The following is a 17726-nucleotide window of genomic DNA, read 5'->3' as shown; positions in this document are numbered from 1 at the left end:
TAGGTGCTAGTCTCTGGGCCCCTCCTAGAACTGATGCTGGAGGGGCCTGAATTGGAACTATCCAGCTGGAGCATCCCACAGGCTGCCATCACCAACATCTGGGCGGCGCCAAGAACTTGGCTAGCAGTCTGCACCTGGGTGCGTCCTGCACATGACCTACTGTGAGCTGTTACCTGATTACACTCTCGTCCTCTGGTGTAGGTGTCGCCGGATTAAGACTTGGCTCTAGTGGTTTTTGGGAAAGCAATTTACTCAGAGTTTCTATTATTGTAATATCTTGTAAGTATGTGATAAAAGCATTTGGACAAACTGGGCATTGGGTTTCTTGTTTTCTTAAGACAAGGGTTAACTGTCATTACAATTTTTATAGCGCTTTAGGGGCCCGGAAGTTTAAGTACATAACTTGATTTATGTGTAACAGCCTTGTGACTGATCGGTAAAGTATTACTGTTTTCTTTGCGTTTATTTAACGTGGGTAGCGTTTGGCCAGCTTTGCCGTCTCTTGTCTATGTGGGAGCAGAATAACATTGTCTTATGACACCAAAGTGTCGTCATTTGCCTTATTAGTAAAAGGAAGATTTAACGTGATTGTGTACCTCCTAGCGGTGAAGTGGCTAATGGACCTTGGTTACCAACCTTACATGTGCTTATGTCTAAATTCTTGCCTGAGACATACTGTTGTAGTGGAGATGTATGCATTTTAATGTATTTTATTTAACATTTGTTGAACTGACATTGCAGAGCTTGTGGGATTAGCCCACAGTTGTGATGCCAGTCATGCGGACAGAGTGCAGCTGCAGATTTATTTAATCAATTAATATTTGTAATCGGTCCATCACTGTATTGTTCACAGTTGACATATTCTTCGAGAATTATTTGTAATTTTATGCATAATGCCAATGTCCTTAATTTTAAAACCTTTACTATTTATGTGAATTTGGCAAGCATCTTGTTAACTGTCAGTTGATTTATGACAGAATCCTTATTAATAAACAAATAACAGTAAATGACGCATCAAGTTGGGCCAACCTTCCGTGTGGTCCTTGAATTAATATTGATCCTTCACTTGGGTCACACTCATGTCGCTCGTATGCTGCCATAGTCCATTAGCGCCAAATTTCGCCGCACTGTCGTAACGTATACGTTTGTAGTACGTCTCACATTGATTTCTTGATTATTTCACGCAGCGTTGCCTGTCTGTTAATACTGACAATTTTACGGAAGCGGTACTGCTGTCGGTTGTTTAGTGAAGGTCGCCGGCCAGTGCGTTGTCCATAGTGAGAGGTAATACTTAACATTTGCTATTGTCAACAAACTCTTGACACTGTAGATCTTGGAATATCGAATTCCCTAATGATTTCCGAAACTGAATGCCTCATGCGTTTAGTTCTTACTACCACTCCGCATTCAAGCCATAATCACATAGGAAACATTTTCACATGAGTCGCCTGAGTACAAATAATAGTTCCACCAGTGTACTGCCTTTTTATACCTTGTGTACGCGATACTACCGCCATCTGTAATGTGAAAATCGCTCTATCACGACTTTTTGTCACCATAGTGTAAGTCGTCTCTCTCCAATGTAGTTTCGAACATGGTTTCCTTAAAATTATTTTCATCGTGTTATGATGATTAAAGATTTCCCAACCAGATGGCTTCGAAGTAAGTATTGTTGATACTTTACTCTGACAATAACTGAAGCATCTGTTTGATGTACTAAGCAATCACTTTATCCTGGTATTGCCTCAACCTGGTTACCACTTTTAGGTTCTGCTGTTACTTTTTCTCCTTTAAACAATGCCCCTTCCTTCATGCACCTTGAAAGGTGGCCCTTCACTCTGCACGTTTATTTCTTCCCACGCCATTTTGTTTGCAGTAGATCACGATGTTTATCTTGTGCGGATCAGTAAATATTCCATGGACTCTGAAGCACAACAGAGGATGCGACCCCCCTACGATGTCATCAGTTATGTCATCGATGAGTCACGGGATTTCACCATCACCACCCTGTCTCCCCTCTGACAATGGCCAACGTCTATGGCCGTGACGTGACTGTACGATCGTACACGTCAGAGCGAAGAATATGTTTGTCCTGTTTGGTGTTAGCAGCGGCTGACAGTTGTGATCGCGTGGCGTTGAGTATGGCCTTCCCCGAACCGAACAACTCGATGTTCACGTGACAGTTGTGGAATTCAGACTATGGGAGGCAGAAAGATAAACAGTAATTTCGACAGCCTCAATTTAGATTTCTGAATAAGGAACCTGCCACGTAATCTGTCCTCACATACTGAATGCTGATGACCTTACTCCTACCTATATTGTGCTACAGCGCAGACACATTAGTGATTTGCATATCCAAGCATATAGCACACTTACGTCAGTCTGACGTTCGTTCAATGCTGCATTCATGGAACTGCAGTTTTAATGGCCAGCAGTGGCTAATCTGAAACTAAACGACGACAGTTACGGCAGTTGGCAAGGGACGGCGAATAAGCAGAGAGCACGAACAAATCACAAGTCTGGACCTTGCAGTCACACAGCGCAGTCGCAAAAGGCGATGCCGCGAATGCCGCAGTATCATGCGTGTCTGCTGATGCTCGCTTATTGCATCTGTGCCGCTCTACAGGCACCACAAAGTTGGCTTGATATAATTGATTATACTGTGTATCCACCGGGCATTGTTACACAACAAGTGGTATGTGTGAGTGGTGGGCATAAAATTACAGCAATAGTTCACAAAGTCCTGCGATGGTCGTCATGCTAAGGCAGTGTGTGAGCTTCTGTTATACTGTAATACGATATGATACAGCGAAAGCTTTAAGTTGAATCAACGTAATTTTAAATATTCGTTATGCGACGAAGTATTTCTTTACTCTTAAACACATGATCTAAAAAGTCAAAAGAGGGCCAGGTTTTATGCTGAAGGCAGTTAAAATGCAAAAATTGCAGTTGGAAGTTGAAACGATTCTCACTACTGCAATTTGGGAGAACACTTGTTCCGTATTTTAAATTAGTTTAAATTTTTGACTAAAAGCAGTTGTGGTGTGTTGCTGTAAATACCTCTATGAGTTAGCTGAATTTGTTACTTCTCTCCTCTGATTTTGTGGAACTAGCTTGCTTTGTTCGGAAGCTAATTAAATCAAGTGATGCTGAGGGATTAAGCTTAGCAAGTAAGGCACTGAAAGTAATAGATGAGTTTTAGTATTTGGGCAGCAGAATAACTTAAGATGGCAGAGATAGAGAGGAATAAACTTCCGACTAGGAAAGCTTTTCCGAAAAAGAGGAACTTGTTAACATGTAACATATGTCTTAATACTAGGAAGTCTTTTTAAAGTTATTTTTCTGCAGCGAAAGTGAAACTTTGACAATAAACAATTCAGACGTATCACAGTGCTTGTGCTAGAGTGACGACTGACAAGTTATAATTCGTAAGAAGTGAAACGTGTGGAACACAGTCATTCAACACAACAGCTGGAATTGAGGAGCATCATGTATACGGAGGCTAATTCCTGATGGGAATGGAATAAACTATTCACGAGTGGAATTACACACACATTGGCATACGAGGTGCGTTGAAATTCTAAGGTATCCGATTTTCGTATCCACAAAATAGTCATAAGAAACTTGAAACATTGCAAGATTCATGCTAGGTTTTGACAACGTGTTACCTATGAATGTAAGTCAGAATATGCACTGAACTTCCTCTCATATACAATAATTACATACCTGAATCAAACCGATAATTCGATCTGACTGCTGAATTCGTACAATACAACCTTGGCACGAGAGTTTACTTTTCACAATTAATTGCCAATGGTCATAACAAATGGAAACTGAATTTTTTTGAACCTCAGCAATCACAACAAATTTCTCATCATGCATAAAAATGTATCAAGCAATGTGGTTTGTATACCTGTGCTGCACAATAAGCTTGTAGATTTTTTTAGAATCAGCAAAATCATATAAAAAGTCTCAATTTTTCTTTGATTTTAAGTTTTTTATTATTAGTTTTAGGTTTTATTTACATTCCACTATTACTTAGCATCAGTTTCGTTTAGCTTCGCTAATAAAGTGTGTTCAGTATTGTTCGTCGTAGAAATTGTAAATTAAACCCGAAAATTATTAAAATCGCAGCGAAGGTCTCAAAGATTTCGTGGTTCAGCTGCAAAACTGATATATTTGTTCGGTCCACTGCCAACTGAAATGGTCCTTTAATTTACTTTATAAAATCTTCGGACCCTGCAGGAGTACAATGCAGTACACAAATGAAACATGGAAATCCAACTGGCTGTGTGGGAAATTCGCAGGAATAATCACGAGTTTAAGTTTTTCCCGATGTAGTGACCGCGTCTGCAGAGTCACCAGGGAGCATGCAAAACTTATTTTCCGGAAGTGCTTGCCATATTCGCCATCCACGATATCAGGTAAATCATTTTCGAATGAACAAGAAATATTCTTTACCTTTCTACATAAATTGTGGTATAGACGTAATTATTACATTCGTTTGTGAGCAGAATGTCATTAATTTGACACAGTTAACATCGACGAAAGGACGTCTGTTAAGACACCAGGGAATAATTTCCGTGGTGCTAGAGGGAGCTATGGAGGGTAGAGAAAGACAGAATTTGGGATACATCCAGCAATTCGTGGTGGGTCACTTCAAACCAGTCAGAAGGCTCTGACAACTCAAAAAAAAAAAAAAAATGAAAATTAACATCGACGAATGTAAGGGCTGTTGCAACAATAGCCTTAAAATTTCAATGAGTCTAACTCGCTCTAGTGTCTGCAGTCATTCACCTCTAGATAAGAGATGATGATAATACAATCGCAGCATTCTTTTTGAATAGATTCCGCTTTCCACAAAGAAACACTCGATCAGAAATTGTCCCCTGCCCACTCGCAGTTGTATCAGAGCCAATGTGAACTGAAAACGAATATGTACAACTGTTTGTATTATTAGTTGTTTCGTGTCCCGGTAATAAAGCAGGAAACGAGAATTCATGACTTGCCGTTGACGGTGAAACGCATCTTATACGCAAAAGCATGACATGTTCCAATGTGTTATGACATGTGGCAAACTCATCAAATAGTCGCACTTGCCACAGAGACGCGAAGTGTAGTGTTAACAGTTGTTGCCACTTGTTTTGATATTAGTTGCAGTAAGAATTTTGTAAATATCCTACCAATTGCTGAAGATAAGCAGTACATCATGCCCCGACTGTTTAACTGGTAAGTGGAAATCGGTATAAAAAGAAAGTGGTGGCAAAGAAAAACTGATTTAAGTGAATGTTTGAATATAAATGCATATACGTGTCTCCATAGAGAGTTAAACCACGATAGCATAACGTTGGAGAAGGCAAAAAATTGCTGTGAGCTAGGTCACGTGAACAGGTGGAATGAGAAATCACTTCATAGTAATTTCCATGAAAAAAGTTTAGCGTTTCTTTCTCCCGATTCGCTTTTGGATTGTACTGACGAAAGAGCAAATGTTTCGTGCTGTTTTGCTCGCAGCGCTGGAAGGAGACTGTGATTCCAATAATAAATGCTTTTATGAAGGGCTCATATGATGTAGATTCATTGAAATTTTAAATGGCATCATGATGTTCAAAGCGCATAACTGTACTTGTTTATAAATCTGTACTAAGCATTTCAGTGAATTAAGCTCACCTGAGGAACCGTTAAAGCAGACGTTTGTTAGATCTCTAAACGATCATGATCTGATAAATGATAATACAAATTCTTGTAGGTATGTACCGTCTATGCAACCAACTGAAAGCATTTTGTTTGGTGCCATAGGTGTTTGCTTCAATTTTTTTTAGGAAGCATCTTCAATAGCCTGTAACACATGTTTCCTTTTTTACATACATTAACAAATTATATGGTAGATATAATATGTTGCTATATTACATTTTGCCGTCTCTTTCACTTGTCTTTTTTTGTTTGTTTGTTTAAGTCAACTTTTGCAACACGAAGTTGGTAATGTGAGCTTACCGTTCGGTGTTACGATTTACAGCTCTGTTAGCTCATGTGTGTGGTCCTGGAGATGTATTCGTTACTTTCCATACTCCAGCCGGCCGATTTCTGGTGTTCATTCACTCACATTTGTCACATCACATATATCAATTGCACTTTCCATTTTGTGATCAACATATGTGTGTTTTCGGTGTTTTGTGTGGCCAGCTGTTGTTATGTGTTTGTCTTCCTTTTGTTTGTGTTGTAGTTTGATATTTTTTTGATTTGTTGTGCGTTCGTGTGTGTGTATTTCCTGTGTGTAACTGTGTAATTCTTTCCTGAGAGGGTGATTTTTATATTTGTTTGTTTCTGTGTGTGTGTGTGTGTGTGTGTGTGTGTGTGTGTGTGTGTGTGTGTGTGTATTTTGCTGTGTGAAAATGTTTTTTATTTTTTTAATATATATAAAAATGTGTTTATGTGTGTGGGGGTTGGAGAGAGAGAGAGAAGGGAGGAAGGAGATTAATTAGTTATTTATCCTGGTTACAGTTTGGTTTGTTATTGTTTTGGTGCCTAGCGTGGTCAGAGAGTTATTGCTTATATGGATTTGGTTGTTGAGTACCTTCTTTTCCATTGCAATGGCTCATTGTATGTGAAAGTTTTCTTGCAACGTCAAGAGCTTTTTGTTGTGATTATTCAGACAACTCTCATGTCACATTCCATGTGAGTGGTTCATGTCCATGTCTTATCAGGTGTTCGGCGAAGGTAGAATAGCTATTTTTATATTTCCAACCCCTTATATGTTCTATATAACTAGTTTTGAAGTTCCTGCTTGTCATCACCGAATATAGTGATTTAAATTCTTGGCACTCTGGCACTCTACCTCGTCTTTGGTATTTCTCTGGTTTGTCTTTTGTTTGCAAATGTGATTGCAGTGTGTTTCTTGTTCTGTAAGCTATGTGTAATCCCTGTTTCTTTAGTATATTTGCTATGGTTGGTTTGTGTTTGTATATAAGAGTGTACATTTTCTTCTGTTATTCATGTCGTGAGTGTTATTATTTTGTGTTAAGTTTTAATAAATTATTATTAGTTAGTTATTTTAAATATTCTTTATTTATATGTTATTATAAATAATTATTATTTAAGTGTGCTTTTATGTTAATTATTGGTTTACTTATTAGTTTTAGTTGATTTAGCTTAGTTCCTTATTTCCTTTTATCTTTGCTCTTCTTAAAAGCTGGAAGATATAAATATTTCGTTTTTAATACCAGGAGAGCACGAGATATATTCCGCAGCGGCGATCTCGTGGAAATTCCTCGTAGTTATCTGCTCCACCTGAAATCTCTAAAACCTTTACTCGCTACGCAGATCGATCGGCACAACTGTGTACTATGTTGTTTGATGAGTCTGAATGATAGGTCCAACAGTTTAGCAAGTTAGGTTTATTAATTCGGAGATAATCTCTCGACGAATTCTGACCGTGGAAAATACAAGTTCACACTACTATCATTCCAAACTTCACCTCCGAGAGATAAACATCTCGTAATATCTGTACCGTGATAATTAACTAATCTCGGTTTGGAGATATACACACCTTGAATACTTGATGTTAGTTATTGGATTTTGTTTTGTGCAAAAAACTATTTGAACATTTACTATATCCCGTAATGGCGTCTCACAACAATACAAACCTCTCTCCTCCTCTCACATCCGATCTCTCCATTCCCCCCACAAAGAGTCCCTAAAACAAAATATCTGGTTCGGTAAGACACAGAGATGCATTCGCAGCACGAAGCGTAGTTTTTTATGTATGTGTTGTAGCGTGCTGGTGGATCATATTTCAGTTTTCTGATATTGTTTGAGATGAAATATTTAGTTTTTTCTATATATTGTTCTTTATTGATCAGTACTGTGCTGTTTCCTCTATCATCTCTTGTGACTATGATGTTGTTAGCTTGTAGTTTTCCTTTTAAATTCTTAGTGGTGTTTTTTCTGTATGAAGTTGTTTTGCTCTTTCTTTGACATGGTGATTATGTTATTTATTTATTTCTTCAGTATTTCTCGTGTCAGCCCAATGTTTATAGTGTTATTTTTTTTTTCTCTTCCTCTGCCAGGAAGTTTTCAATTTCTACACTCAGTTTTTTGGGTTGATTTTAACCTAAAAAACGACAGAAAGACACAACAAAATATAATAATGCAGCATATTATATGTACAACATAATACATTTATGGTATATAAAAAAGGAGACATGTATTAGAGGCCGCTGATGATGCTTCCCAAATAAACGAAGCGAAACGCTTATGGCAGCAAACAAACTACATTCAAGTGGTTCCATAGACGGTACATGCCTGCATAACTAAGAGAAAGGCGGAAAACAGAAGAGAATGACGATGTTATAAAATATTTTAAAAAGTTCAAGTGGCTCTGAGCACTATGGGACTTAACATCTGAGGTCATCAGTCCCCTAGAACTTAGAATTACTTAAACCTAACTAACCTAAGGACAACACACACATCCATTCCCGAGGCAGGATTCCAACCTGCGACCGTAGCAGTCGCGCGGTTCCGAACTGAAGCGCCTAGAACCGCTCGGCCACCGCGGCCGGCTTTTAAAATGTATTTCAGCAGTAGCACAAGTCTCCATGACGACTAAAATCTCATTCTTTTCAGGCAGTTGGTACATTTCACTTCAACATTATGCAGTATAATAGTATTACAGATTCCTCGTCTAAACATAAATCTCTCGATACTTGTGTTCGTGATAGCACCGAGGAAGACTTGTACAATACAGTAGGCAACCAAAGCACACACTCAAACACATATAGCCGGCCGCGGTGGCCGAGCGGTTCTAGGCGCTTCAGTCCGGAACCGCGCGACCGCTACGGTCGCAGGATCGAATCCTGCGTCGGACATGGATGTGTGTGATGTCCTTAGGTTAGTTAGGTTTGAGTAGTTCTAAGTTCCAGGGGACTGATGACCTCAGATGTTAAGTCCAATAGTGCTCAGAGCCATTTGAACCATTTGAACCAGACACATATACACACTCACAAACACACATATGCACGTGAACAGGGCACAAACATCCAGATCCAGTGATAATAGGGACGTGGGAGCTCTAGACGTTGAGGGGTAAATAATTTAGACCAAGAGAACGTTCGAATTTCTTCCTACGAGTAAATGTCAAGAGCATGAAAGACGAGACTCAGAAGCAAATACTTCCAGCCGCATGTGGAGTGAAAGCAAAGTCTACAACTCCACCTTGCACTGCCTAACACGAGGGCCGTCGCGAAAAAAGGAGGATGCGGCAGGGAAGTCGTTTCCCGGTGCCTGTTTGCCGCCGCCCTCGAGCGCGCGCCCGCTGAATAAAACAGCCGCGCCGACCGCACGACCACGGCGGCCGCGGCGCGTGTGCGATTGGTGACGTCCGGCGTTGTATTTTGCATGTCGCGTGCCGTCGCCGCCGCCGCCTCCTGCCGCGCCATCTCCTCGCAGACGGCTCCCCGCGACACTGCCAAATAACAGACTAGCTTGGTCACCCGTGACGTCCGTCCGCGCGTCATCAGTCGCTGAATTAATTAGTGCGGTGTCTCCTGTTTCGGCCGCTTCAGATCGGCTGTTTGTGCCGCGGCCGTCACGAAATTCACGCAAACGGCATGGGCAATGCGATGCAAACTACACTGGAGACCCAGTCCTCTACTGCGGTAAACTGTTATTCAGTTACATAGCGAAGCTGTTTGAAGGTTACAGTTTTGAGGCATATTTTTCTTATCCTACCATAACCGACAGACAGTCCATAGGAGCACAGCTGGCCATTAAATCTGCATCTGCAGGAAGAATAAAAAAGCACTAAACTTCAGGAAGCGTGCTGAAAAATTATGCCTCCGATTTTTTTTAGAAATTATTAACTTATTTTAACTAAAACAGACTTTATTAACATTATTTACCTTTATTATATAATGAAGACCAAAAAGCCTTCAGTTACAAGTTGCGTTTACTGCACTATGCGTTTCGAGCCCTGGAGGCTCATCTTCAGGTGCTTTTTAGTGATTTACATCAGGTTTTTTAGTTGTTTTCCTGTTGATATTACATTTTTGTGTTACAACATGGCATATTTTAGATATCTGCAATATACCATGTTGTAACACAAAAATGTAATATCAACAGGCAAACAACTAAAAGAGCTGATATAAATCTCTAATCTTCAGGTGCTTTTTAGTGATTTACATCAGGTTTTTTAGTTGTTTTCCTGTTGATATTACATTTTTGTGTTACAACATGGCATATTGTAGATATCTACAATATACCATGTTGTAACACAAAAATGTAATATCAACAGGCAAACAACTAAAAGAGCTGATATAAATCTCCAATCTTCAGGTGCTTTTTAGTGATTTACATCAGGTTTTTTAGTTGTTTTCCTGTTGATATTACATTTTTGTGTTACAACATGGCATATTGTAGATATCTACAATATACCATGTTGTAACACAAAAATGTAGTATCAACAGGCAAACAACTAAAAGAGCTGATATACGTCTCTAAAAAGCACCTGAAGATAAGCCTCCAGGACTCGAAATGCATAGTGCAGTAAATAAACGCAACTTGTGACTGAAGGCGGTTTGTTCTTCATTTTACGAAAGTAAAACAGTCGCGGACGAAACACTGAAAAACAACGGATAAAATTAAGGTTTGTTATTCATGTCTACATATTCACTTCTCAACATAAACATCCAGGCGACGAACACATTTCTCCCATCGAGAGAAAAGTTTGTTGATACAGTCTGCAGACTGTTTGACTTTGTCGACGGAGGGAAAACCTCACACCAGACTGCAATGCTTCGCTACCATCATAGTGAAATCATTGAATATGTTACCTGAGTTACGAAAACAGATGAAACTCTGATGCGGTCAAGTCGTGAGTCCATGATACTGAACCCGAGGCTCGGACTGCTGCAGATATCGCAGCACCGGTGTGTGGTCCAGCATTGTCGCCCTGAAGGAGAGTGTGCTCCATATCTGGCCAAACACATCCAATTCATGCTTTCAGTTTTATGAGGGTCTCACATCACCTTGCAAATCTTATCCCACGGTGCCTTTAGGCATAATTCCAAATGCGCCAAAACATTAACATTCCAGAACACTGTAAGGATGACTTTGCTTGCTGATGACATAGTCTTGAACTTTTTGGCGTAGGTGATCCTTTGTGGTGTTACTCTATTGATACTGTCTTGTTTCGGGGTCAAAATGATGAAACCGGCTTTCAGCACCTGTCGCAATGTTGTTAAGAAACCCATCACGCTCACTGTCAAAACGGAAAACTGATTGTTGACACATGTCCAATCTCCAGTGCTTCAAATCAGGTTGGTTGATTTGGGAGGAGGGGACCAAACAGCGAGGTCTTCCGTCCCAACGAATTAGCAACGGATGGGGAAGGAAGTCGGCCGTGCCCTTTCAGAGGAACCATCCCGGCATTTGCCTGAAGCGATTTAGGAAAATCACGGGAAAGCTACATCAGGAGGGCGGGACGTGGGTTTGACCCGTCGTCCTCCCGAATGCGTGTCCAGTGTCCAAGATGCTACTCCAGGCGGGTGTAAAATGAATGTGCGCAACGGAGAATAATAAACGCTAAAATGAGGATTTGACCCTGTCTGACTACCCCCTGAAGGAGATCTTAGGATCTCTTAATTCTATAAATTCTATAAATTCTATAAATCTAAACATAAATCACTTATGAAGGCAACTAATCCTAGTAAATGTTAAACGTTGTTCCTGCTTATATATTTATTGCAGATTTTAAAAAAATCTTTATATTACAAAGTTTACATTTACTAAGTAAAATTACTAATCAATTGTCCAACTCTGCCCCTTATTATGACTGCACGGTCTAATATCAATAACGCGATATGACTGACATCCTCTACGTACCAAACACTAGAAGACACTACTTTCAAAGGTGATCTATGGTGGTGCGGAACCTCAGTGGAAATAAACTAACGTGATCACAGCTGTTTAGCTTTTATAGCCCTTATAAGCCGAAACAATTTGCGATATCACCGTATGTACTGTAACCGGTGCGTGGAAGTGATGGTTCTCGTACCCGTCTGCGGCGATGGAAGAGTTCCAGCCACAAATAAACTCTTTCAAACACTAGGATGGCACAAGGCGGTCCTCCCAATATACTCTAATGCTGTCTTCTACAGAGGAGAAACGCGAACTCCCAGCCACAAGGATGGAGTTCAGATAACGTTTCAACGTAATTATAGGCAGAGGAAGTTCTCTCAATTACTGAACGCTGCACACTCAACGACGATTTCCAACCCAGAGGTGAAGTCCAGAATCGTATAGGTTCGCAACAGTACAGTGTCTAACTGTTCTAACTATAAACTCTCCTGAGAGCAAAGACAGCAAGTCCGTCTGTACCAACAAAACTGATACCGAGCGACCGTCACTCACGGGCACTCACAACGGAACACCTCGTCTCTCCACTGCTGGCCTACCAGCAAGGCTCAGCTCCTCACGCTCGTAATTCCGAAAACGAATCTTATTCCCGAAACCACGGAATATTCTCCCTCTCTACAGACTCTTCCGAACGCCGACCAACCATATTTTAGTCTTTTGTCGTCCAGCGCGGAAAGTTTGCGAGGAAAAACCTATATTCGTACAACGGTACGCTTCTGAGTAAAAATCCTAGGAAATCGCCCAGCCTGCGTGGTTTCCGAGGTAACGCTTCCTCGTTCCTCTCAGTTGCGTCCAAGATTTTCGTAGTTTTCGAAGTATAATCCTTCCCGTCCGGCTACAACGGCCGGTCGCGATTCTATTGTGCCCCAGCGCTCAGATGTCACGACATCCATGTAGCTACTTCCTGTGTTTAAGCAGGACCAATACCTGTGCGGGCCTTTCATCCATGGCTTGAGTTCCTCTTGCCGTTTCATTTCCACTGTCGTTCCAACCTCTACTAGTATGATAATAAAGACACTCCATCACCTTTCGTACAATAAGCGTTAACAATTTATTACAAGGCGTACGTGACAATGTCAGTCTCCTTTAAATTTTCATATATACGATGTACAACCTATCACATGGTACCTAATTGTGTTCGTAGGTCACGGCAAAATATGTGGATGGGTGCGAAATTACAGCCACCTTACAAGTGTGCTAACCACTGGGCCACTTCGCACGGTTTCAAATCAGGACTGAGCACTCACGGCATTTATCGTGCACACAGTTTCCTATACTGTACTTCTGCAATGAAGACCTGTACACGGTCTTGTGATAGTGCCACACTTACCTGAGAGCTGTGTCTGTGTTATCCGACGATTTCCTCTGTTTCTCTGGTGAGTTCATCAACCCGATTCTCATGATTCTCGTCGGTTTCAGTACGCGGTCGTCCACTGCGAGGTCTGTCGCACACATTGAGGAATAGCACCATCTTTCCTTTCATTACGAATGCGAACAACCCAACACTTCACATTACTGATGTCGATACTATCATCACCGTGCACATCTTTTAGTCTTCTATGGATTTCAATTGCAGATACGTTTTCTGCGGTTAGAAACTAGATTACTACATCTGTTTCCGATGAACTGATATAGTCCTGTGAGACACTACGAAGCAACAATATTGATAGGGTAATGCTCATGACATGTAAATCGATAATAAGAACAGAATAAAGGAATTCGGTGGTAGTACTTTTGAGTAAGGGCTCGTACTTATTCTGTATACAGGGTGTAGGAGGAAAAGTATATGATTAAATTTGTAGGTGATATGGAGCTATACATGGTGCTTAATTTAATACAGTATTGCCGTCTCTAGCAGTAACAATAGTTCTGAAGCGACCGAGCATCAAGTCGAACTGAGCTTCGATGACACATCCGGATGTATCATTCCATGTTGCTTCAACTTTATCCCAGAGTTCATCAAGAGTACTGGTGTGCCTGTCTTAAGGCAACTTGTAACACCATAGCTCTAAAGCTCTACTGATTTCTTTGGTTCTATTTAATGTTACATCGTTGAGTTTCTGTAAATGTTGTTTGATTGAACCGATAACACAAAATTGTATATTCCTTTCCTTGTAAAAACTTTGATGTCATTGTTTGATTCTATGCAATGTAGTATATCTGTCATTTAAATTCTTTGTCGCAGTTGGAAGGAGACAAAACTTACTGTATATATTTGGAATTTGGGTGAATAATTTTTTGTAGAACTGTCAATATGTGCAAATGTTCTGTTTTATTTAACATGTTTGGTTGCTGTTATGTAAACTGCTGACCTTCACTTAGGGTTCTTAGTTATTTTGTATGTAAAAGTTGTAGTGGTTCCCCTCGGGAACGGAACTGTGCAGCGCGCGCAAATTGTGGTTGGCATAGGTAGAAAGGGTGGAATTAAGAGTTAGTCGGGGACGAGCTACCGAACTATAAACTGCTCATGTAAAAGTTGTGTAATGTGCTGGTTCCGAGAGAGGCTTTTCCTGACGCTATACAGTGCCTCAGATGGATGGATAAAGAGCTGGAACTATTCTGGAATTGGTATCTTGCATCGCCACCAAGAAATGACATAGTCCAGCAATTCTACCTGCAAATCCTCCTACCAACATGCAATCGCCACATCATTGCGCAATCACTGTAATGGAACACTATAGTACTGTACAGTGAAGGATCAGCTCATTGGAATTTTTGTTGTGCGCAAATATAAGGTAAAAAATTGACTGAACTCTTGTACCTACCGTGATTTATCCTCAGTCACATATCCACTTAGGGTCCCTCCAACGCTAAAGTGTTTACTGGGTGTCCTTTATTGAAGGCATATTAAAATTAATTTGGCAATAGAGTGTGCTAAAATTAATATTGTTTGTTGAAACGATCTTACAAATATCTCAAATTTCTGTTTCACGGCAGTAAAAGTTCAGAACTGCAACTGTTGAGAGTTTTATGTTCATGCTTGCTAAGTACTTGTTTCTCTAGCGTGTTGTGTTTAGTTTACTCTGCTACAGTAGTCAAGATTAAGGGCCCCCCTTCATTGAAAGTAGTTCAAATGCACGAAGTTACTTAATTATAGAAAGTTTCAATTACTCTTGCTATTCAAGTGAAATTCTGTACAATATTGGGTCTCTCTTGTGTATTAAAAGTGCATATTAATGGTGTGACAGGATTCACAGTTTGTCTATTATGCTCATGCTAGATAAGGATTAATAGAAAGACCACTATCTATGAAAACAATAGCTTCTTTATTCAAAAGACAGTGAAACGTAATCTGTTAGTTAATTCCATTTAACTTTCATTCTAAACAGAAAAGTATTTAGCTGAGAGAGACAGTTCATAATTTTGCAGTGAACAACATTTACAATTGTTTGTCAGATAGGGGAATGTTTGAAAAGTACTACTGAACCTATGTGCAATTTATAATTCTAGAGTGAATATTAACAGTAATGTTATAAAGACCATTCAGTCTGAAAAATCCCTGAAAGTAATAGTGTGTACTGTTATCTGTTATATTTACGCAAATAGTTAGTTCTGCTCTGTCAGCTGCAACCTTACCGTCAACATTTGCAGGTGTGAGTTCATTACACTCTCTAGTGACAAAAGTATAGGCAGTGTTTGTCCATTTAAGTTATTCACACCTATTTTCTTGAACAAGAATGTTACTCATTCTTATGCCTAATTAGGCTGGCGACCGTTTTCTTTATTCTTTGAACAGTGCAGATAGGTAAAAAATTGTTTGTTACTGTTTAAATATTTACGTAATTCCGACTTTCACTTCCAATAAGCCACCTCCGTTAGGTATATCACGGTTAACACAACTAAATTCCTCTCAGAGGATAACACTGCTATGTTGCTTTATATCATAATTACTTTAACAAGATAGTTCCATTTTACGATCTGCTTCCAACTTTAGGGTTATGGTATAGCAGTAGCAGACGGAAGTGTTATACGTGGCTTTTCCGTGACAGGACTACTTTGTTCTGTTGGGGAATAGTACGTGATAAGCCAAACTTGGTACTTGATTGTATAAGGTACGTAAATGCAGTTACAGTGTTAAAAACTCATGACCGGTTGTTCTCGTGGGTGACAGGTTCGGAGAATGGGCTGGCCATGCTAACAGTCGAAAATCATCTTCATCACGATAGGTCAAAATAATATGAGGAACGCGCAGTCTTGCGGTATGTTGTAGATAGATAACGTCATGGAGACCTAGATGATAAGGCACACCCACTTTTCTTAACATATCACTTACCGTTGCCAGCGCGCCTCACTCTGGTGTCGCATCAAGGAAGCCGCAAAATGGTTGCTGTGCTATCCTTAGTGCTCCAGATGTTGTCGCTACGTCTCTTTGGATACTTGTCTTGCTGCAAAAAAGCCCGTTTTTTGATTCAAGCTAAGTGACGAGGCGCGCGGTCCCGCACGACCAAGAGAACACTCTGTCTTACCTTTCAGGCGCTAGTCACGTGGGGCCATTCATATTCTATGTTGCATTGAGTTGGCCCTTACGAAACCATTTATTCCTTATTCGTATGACAACCAACGCCAGTTATAGTTGGCGGAACGATAAACCACAATCTCGCCGTCGAGTTCCGATAGACATTTTTATTTCTTACACGATGAAGAAGACGATCTTCTCACAGACAAACAACTTCTGTGTACTATGTGGATTTAGGCCAAAACGGTAACCATGTAAGCATGTAAAACGCTTCATGCCATTTGATGTCTGCTGGATGTCGCTTTCATAGCGCTGCAGTTTTGTTGGCCAGCAGTGTATTACCAATGAAATTTCGTTTTCTTTTTGATAGACTTTGACTTTTGCAGCTGTAAGGGATGTTCCCACGATGAAAATCCAAACCGTCAGGGATGGCAGAGAAAGACAAATACATTGGTGGAAAAAATTAGTACACATGGAAAGACGACACTGATTTCGATCCGAGGAGGGTATGTGCCTCCTGGGGAATAGTAAATGTGCTGACAAAGTTTCAACGTCGCCTGCCAACAGATTGCGTAGTGGCATAGCTAACAGAGTGCTGTCTGTGTCTATGCTTTATTAGGGAATGGTCACATCCAGCAGGCTCAAAGTCATGCGAACGTGAATAGCGAGCAGGCGACCATCCTATGGAGACGTGCTACCTACGGCCAACTGAGTCAGTTTGATAGGGGCAAATTTTGGCCTGCCGAGAGGCGGGGTAGTCTTTTCGGAAAACTGCCAAACAAGTTAGAGGTGCTGCGTCAGTTGAGAGACGATGCTGACATCAGTCATTACATTAACACTCTCACACCCGTAGACGAGGTTCTGGGCGTCCACGCAGCACAGACGCCCCCCGGGGTCGTCATATTGTAAGGGCATCAGTGGCAGATAGTACAGAAATTAGAGGGCTTGTGAGACCAAATGTGTCAACACGAACTTTTGAGAGCCGGCTGTGCGTTGTTCCGACAGGGTAATGCTCGCCCACACACTGTCCGTGAAACTCAACGTACCCTGCAAGACGTGCAGCAGCTGTCCTGGCCAGCACGATCTTCGTACTTTCCTCCAACCGAGCACTTGTGGGATATGATGGGACGAGAAGTGACTCTTGCGACTCGTCAACCAATAACTTTTACAGAACTACATGAACAGGTTCAGCAGGCGTAGTATAATGTATCCCAGGACAGTATTCGCCAGCTGTGCGATCTACTGGGTGACAGAGTCAGCGACTGCATTGCCGCACTTTTTCAACTGGGTCGATACCTGGTACGTCGGAACCGCTTGTACTATTGATCTGTAAGTGTAATAATTTCATGTACTCTATATACAG

Source organism: Schistocerca cancellata, chromosome 6 (assembly GCF_023864275.1).
Source record: "Schistocerca cancellata isolate TAMUIC-IGC-003103 chromosome 6, iqSchCanc2.1, whole genome shotgun sequence".
NCBI classification, from domain to species: Eukaryota; Metazoa; Arthropoda; class Insecta; order Orthoptera; family Acrididae; genus Schistocerca; species Schistocerca cancellata.
This window is presented reverse-complemented; position numbering follows the sequence as displayed.